Source organism: Myxocyprinus asiaticus, chromosome 10 (genome assembly GCF_019703515.2).
Source record: "Myxocyprinus asiaticus isolate MX2 ecotype Aquarium Trade chromosome 10, UBuf_Myxa_2, whole genome shotgun sequence".
NCBI classification, from domain to species: domain Eukaryota; kingdom Metazoa; phylum Chordata; class Actinopteri; order Cypriniformes; family Catostomidae; genus Myxocyprinus; species Myxocyprinus asiaticus.
The window spans coordinates 11,764,155-11,770,825 of record NC_059353.1 but is presented as its reverse complement, the minus strand read 5'-3'; positions in this window follow the sequence as shown (position 1 = coordinate 11,770,825).

The window sequence follows — 6,671 nt, the reverse complement described above, 5'->3', positions numbered from 1 at the left end:
TTTAAATTTGAATGTGAAAAATTGCAGACAGCAGCCCAAACATGCACCAGTGTTGAAGAGGTTAATAATCAAAGATGGAGCTTCCGTGAATAATGTCTATGAAGTTCATGTCACTGTGAAAATATGGTCAAAATGTTTGTCCAATAATTTCTGTTTGCATATGTAACCAGGAGTAGGTAAAGTATCCAATTTTTATGGTTTAAGCATTTAATGAGAAGACAACAAAACACCAACTTGGCCTAACCCAGTGAGAGAGATAAAGCAAATAATTAAAAAATATATATTTTTCATTTGACAAGGGTGACCATATTTATTTTGTATATTGCTTTTTAAAAAGGGGAACAATATATAATAAAAGTATTTGAATATAAGTATACCAAAATAGACTCAAAATTCAATGAATAATAAGAAAACATCAAAAGAGTTGAGATATACTGAATGAATTTAGTGGGGTTTAGTTAAAGAGAAAGCACAATAATGTACAAAGGTAACACAATTGAGGGTGTTTTAATGTCCGTTTGGGGTGCTCAGCACCATCAAGCACCCCTGTAGAAGCATGCCTGATATCAGCGAAGCGAAGAGCCACACCTAGAACAAAATCCCCAATCTTTATATCCTTCAGAAGTATATGTCAACATTACAACATCCCTATGATATGGAATTATATTTTAAACAGCTCCTAATACTGGGTCTTAACACTTACTCTAAAGCATGTACATAGAGTAAGTGTTAAGACCCAGTAGTGTTAAGATGAGCAAAATACAAGATGTTCTGTCTGATGTTGGAAACTTGACTCTGACAATCAGGGCAAGAGTCTTCGTAACATCCTGTGAGAAAAAAGCTGCTACTGTGATGTGATCTTACAATTGCCAGTACACCTAGAGTAAAAGTTTCACAAATCACACCTCAGCATAATAAATCTGGGAAAGCATATCATATTAGTTCAAAAGCATACGTTTGTCTCATTTTCAGCATAAGCCAACCTTTTTTTTTTTTTTTTTTTTTACACCCGCCATATTTGGTGTTCTAATTTCTTTCATTTGTTTTAGACCTCCTTGGGATGCTCAAACAAACTGAGCGGTGTTTTACTAGCACCATAGAGCCACACTGTTTGTACATTAAGGGGAGTGAGCCTTTGAATAGCTTATTTATATTCGTCTCTCCAAATAAAGACAAATCGTTCAGATCAGTCTCCGCCAGACGCGACTGTCTTGCTTCAGCCAGGTTAGCTGTTTTTGTTTGCTGCAAGCTGCCCACGCTCACATAAATCTACCAGTCAGGCTGCCCGCCATTCTCTCTCACCACTTCCCCTGCTCCACGGCTGACCGCCATGGATTTTATGGAGTTTTTCTCTAATATGGCGCTTTCCAAACCTACGGCTACCCCCGGGGACAACCTATCGCGTGCCTGCCCAGCCGCGTGCCATGCCCTCATCGCTGCCAGAGACCCTCATCCTTTCTGTGTCATTTGTATGGGACTCAAACACGTGGAGGAGGCTCTAGAATTCCCGGAAAAATGTAGCCATTGCCTGGCGCCGACCCCGATCTTTCCTACTCTGACGGGGGAAATGGTGACGACGATGTGCTCCTGGGTGCCTCCCGGGGCTCGGACTCAACCCGGCATCTCTGAGGACATTTTCTCAGGGGAACCCTCGTTCGCCAATGAGCCGGCTGGCTCTGGTGACGAGGACGATGCGGGCCTTCTCGAGGGTTTGGAGGACGAGGAGGCCATCCCGTCTTCCATGACTCTCCTGGCTAATGCCCCCACGGCCTTACCCCAGTCCGTCCTTATCGAGGTTTGTGAGAGAGCGGCCGCTCGCCTCCTGACCAGGAAAGGGATGTGTATGAACGGAAACTCCTGGGACCCCTTCCCGGCCCGAGAAAACAACTTCTCCCGGTCCTCTCTGCATGTGCTTAGCATATGAGGCAATGTTGGGGAGACCTGCTCGACCTCAAACACGGTCTCACGGGCCTCGAAGTGAAGGATATGACGGCCCTTGGCATGGGTGACCCCCCCGTCATCGAGCCCTCTATCGTCAGACATCTTAATCCCTCTAAAGGTGGCCTACTTACCCCTCCCAAGCCTGTTCTCCTCAACAAAATGGACCACTTTTCTGCCTCCCTCCATCAGGCCTCTTATAAAGCCTCAGCCTTGGCTGTCAGGGCCCTTAATGTCTCTTCCCTCCTCTCTGCATACCAGGCTGAATTCCTGGTCAAAATGGGGCAGCAAGTAGAGAAAGGGACCCCCACACCCTCTCTGTGGAAGGAGATTGTCAGCCACACCGTCCAAGCCTGCAGGCATTCCATGGCTTTATCAGTGGCCGGAGAACGTGTGCTCTGGCTTAATCTGTTGGGCCTCCCTGACAGTGAGAAGCGGCGCATCACGGGTGCCCCAGTAGAGCCTGGCCAGGCTCTCTTTGGCCCTCTCGGGGCTGTTATGTTGTGAAAAGTGGTAACGACAGATGCGCCTTTAACAGGGTGGGGAACCACTCAGGAGGGCAGGACGGTGAGCAGTTCGTGGCCGAGCAAACTTCGTTCAGCCCATATAAATTATTTGGAGCTCATGACTGTATGGAAAGCTCTGAATAATTTTCTGCCCCGCTTGCAGGCGCATCATGTGCTCGTTCGCTGTGACAATACCACAGCAGTGGCATATATCAATTGCCAGGGTGGAATGCGCTCACCCAAGCTTCATGCTCTAGCTTACAGGCTTTTAGTGTGGAGCAGGCGGCACTTCCTGTCGTTATGCGCGACCCATGTTCCAGGTATTTCGAGGGGGAACCCGCTCTATGGAGCCTCTACCCTCAGATAGTGGGCATATTGTGGGAGAGATTCGGACAGGCGACCATAGATCTCTTTGCCTCACGCGAAAACTTTTGTCCTATGTTCTTCTCACTAAAGGACGAGGATGCGCCCCTCGGTGTGGAAGCACTAGCCCACATGTGGCCCAAAGTGCTGCTCTATGCATTCCCTCCCCTGTGCCTGTTAATACCCACCCTGGCCAGGGTGAGAGAGCATGGCCTGTCCCTCAATTTGATAGCACCCAGGTGGACCAAAGCACCGTGGCTGGCAGAGATAATTCCTCTTCTACATGCCCAACCGTGGCCCCTCCCACTAAGCACAGACCTATTGTCTCAAGCGAATGGGGAGATATATCACCCCCACCCAGATAGGGTGGCTTTTTGGGCTTGGCCCGTGAGAGGACAAACTTAAGCTCGATGGGGCTCCCCCCACGTGTGGTTGCCACTATACAGAATGCTAGGGCCTCCTCCACAAGGTCCTTATATGACTGTAAGTTCCAAGTGTTTGAAGGGTGGTGTGATGGGCGTGGTTCCACATCATATCAGTGTTCAGTCTCTGATATTTTGAGTTTTTTACAAGACAAGTTTTTTCCACTATTAAGGTCTACCTGGCAGCTATTTCTGCTTGTCATGTTGGGTTTGATGGCTCAACGGCAGGGCAGCACCCCCTCATTCATAGATTTATGAAGGGCGCCCGCCATTCTCTCCCAGTTACTAGGAGAACTGTTCCCGAGTGGGACCTCTCTATGGTGCTGGAGGCTTTATCTCAGCAGCCTTTTAAGCCCTTGGGGAGCATTTCCCTAAAAGACAGCTTTGCTCCTGGCCTTAGCATCAGCTAAACATGTAAGTGACCTGCATGCACTCTCTGTTCATTCCTCGTGCACTAAATTCTGTCTTAGTGGAGATAAGGTTTTCCTTAGGCCCAACATTTATGCCTAAATGCTTCCCAGCGTTCTCATGTGAGGTAATGGAGCTTTCTGTTTTTCACCCTCCCCCTTTTTCCTCTGCGGAGGATCAGAGGCTGAAAACTCTGTGTCTTGTCCGTGCCCTGCGGGCGTACTTGGATAGGACCAGTGCTTTTCGAAAGGGCGAACAGCTCTTCATCTCTTGGGCCCCCCTCACACAGGGAATCACATTTTTAAGCAATGCCTCTCGCATTGGCTTATGGAAGCTATAATTTTGGCATATGAATCTAGGGGAGTGCAGCCTCCAGGAGGCCTCAGAGCCCACTCCAAGAGGGGCATGGCTGCCTCTTGGGCTCTGTTTAGGGGAGTTTCATTGCAGGACATCTGTTCTGCTGCCAGCTGGGCTTCTACCTACACCTCTGTACGTTACTACCAGCTGGATGTTACCAGGACCCCGGTAGCTCATTCTGTCTTGGAGGTGGGTTCTTCATAGCCTCTCCCCTGTTAGCTCCTTTTATTTCTTTTTATATTTATAATATAAGAGTAAGAAAAAGAGGTTATGGGCCGGTTGGCCATGCACATTCATGTCACCAAGCATGCATTTACATTCCTGCTTGGGTGCTATCTTCACTGTATATATGCTGCTGAGCTGATTTTTATGTTTGTGCCACTAACATGTTATTCATGCTCTGCTTGTGCACAGTTCTCACTTGTGTGCTTCAGGGTTGCCAGGTGTGTGATTATGGGACATGTCAAGCACTGCCTCTTTGAGGTGACCGTTCCCTTAACTGGCTTGCAGGGCCTCACTGTGAGTGTACTGGGCAATCGGGGAGCTGTCAATGTCTCCCATAGGTGGATCTCGAACACGAGATGATGAAAGAGAACAATAGGTTACTAGCGTAACCCCGGTTCTCTGAAACATCGAGTGGAGAGATCCACAAAACTTGCCCCGCTTGCTGCACGAGAAGCGAATATACTTACTGAGGAACAGCAGTGCGTGCAGGTCCTTATATGCTCTTAGGTAAAGGGGCATAGGTCACGCGCTTCTGTCTGTCTAGCCAGACTTGGTGCAATTGGATGCTTCTGCAGAGGTCAGGTACGGATGCCCTTCCCATAGGTGGATCTCTCCACTCGATGTTTCAGAGAACCATGGTTACATTAGTAACCTATTGATTTATTGTTAGGAAAACAAATGTAGAATTTTTTAACTATAAAGAGGACAGATTTGTTTGTTTTATTCATTATTTTGTTTACAGTTAGGTGCAATGTCTGCATGCATACGATAAAGCACACATTAAAACATTTTCATTGTATAAAGAGGCCATTGAACCACTGTTGCTAGTTCACCATATAACTGCTGTTGGCAGGTGGGTGACTATTGTATTTAAGTGTGTATGAGGCTGTGACAGAGGCCAGTGTGTGGAAATTCAAATGAGGGAAAATGTCAGGCAGGAAAGCTAATTTGTGTGCTGTTAGCACATGTATCTGGCTTTTGTATTCAAACCTTTTTTCTCTTATTTTTTAGCTTACACGTGCAATTATTAAAGTATACTTGCAGCTTTTTAAGTAGATACACTATCAAGGAGCATATTACATATTGCAATCACATTATTATGTTTATTCCAACAGTGGTAAGAAAAAGTCTGAGGTGTGACCCAGGCCAAAAAATAAAAAATAATAATAATAATAATAATATATAATAACAACAATAATAATAATAATATATACAGCATATATATATATATATATATATATATATATATAAACACACACACACACACACACACACACACACACATACATACTGTATATAATCTAGTTAAAAATAAGTAGAAGAAAGCAGGAAAAAAAAAACAATCACACATTTTCTAGTACTTTTTATCAAGGCAGAAACCATTAAAAAGTGATATTTAAGAATAATGCACCCTAGCTGCCCACAGTAACCAGTAAAATTACACTAACATTAACACATTTATATGTTGGAACAACAGAGGTGAATGCCCACTCGTTGCTGCAGCAGTCTGGGTTTTTACCTCTTTGCCATATCATTGAGCAAAATCAAGTAGGGGTTCCAAGAAAACAAAGTTATTATAGTCATAGAATACAGTATGTGATGCTTATCTGACAGCCCTCTGACAGCCTCTAACCTTTGGTTTCCTTTCTTTATGAACAACCACTTTATTGACATAGATTGGCTCTCCTGCAAAACAGAATAAATGGAAAGTCTGATATTAAAAATATATACTGTATGAATGTTGGTGTTCAGGTGTCCACAAAATTTTGGCCACATAGTGTAGCAGCATTTCAGTTATTTTAATTTGTATGTGTATATTTTGATTGACATTATTAAAGTCAAACAGTTATATTGAGCAGCTCTGTGTAATAGTAAAAGATAAAAACAAAATGTAATAATAAAAGCGTTTGGAAAATTAAGATCACACTAACTTTTTCTGCATTTGAAGATGAAAAGGGTGGCTACAATAAGGATAACTGTAAGCTCTGACCACACAGGTATTGCAATCAATGCTGTGATAGGAACATGGGGTTTTAGGAGGAAAAGAAAAAGGCAAAATGTTAATGAGCTAGTACAAGCTTTATGGTGTCTGTGAAGATTCTCATCTATCCAGGAAGTGTAAATAAAAAATTTTGGTCCCACTTTATATTAGGTGTTTTAAAAGTGCCCTCAGTAACTTTTGTCTTTGTGTCATCTTGGACTTACACTGACACCTAGAGGCTTGAATGCAGCATCATTTAAAATCAATAAATAGTTTTTTTTAGTACTTTGGTTTATTATTGACAAAGAAAGCTGTGCGGGACTCAGCAGTCCGCAGACAATCAGGGGTGAAAGAAGGAGCATAGAGTGGTGTCTGTTAATAATAATAGCGCGAGAGCACCATGACGGCCTGCGATCACATTGGCTAAAGGGGCTTAGTTTGCACCGATGCAGAAAATGTTAATCGATATTG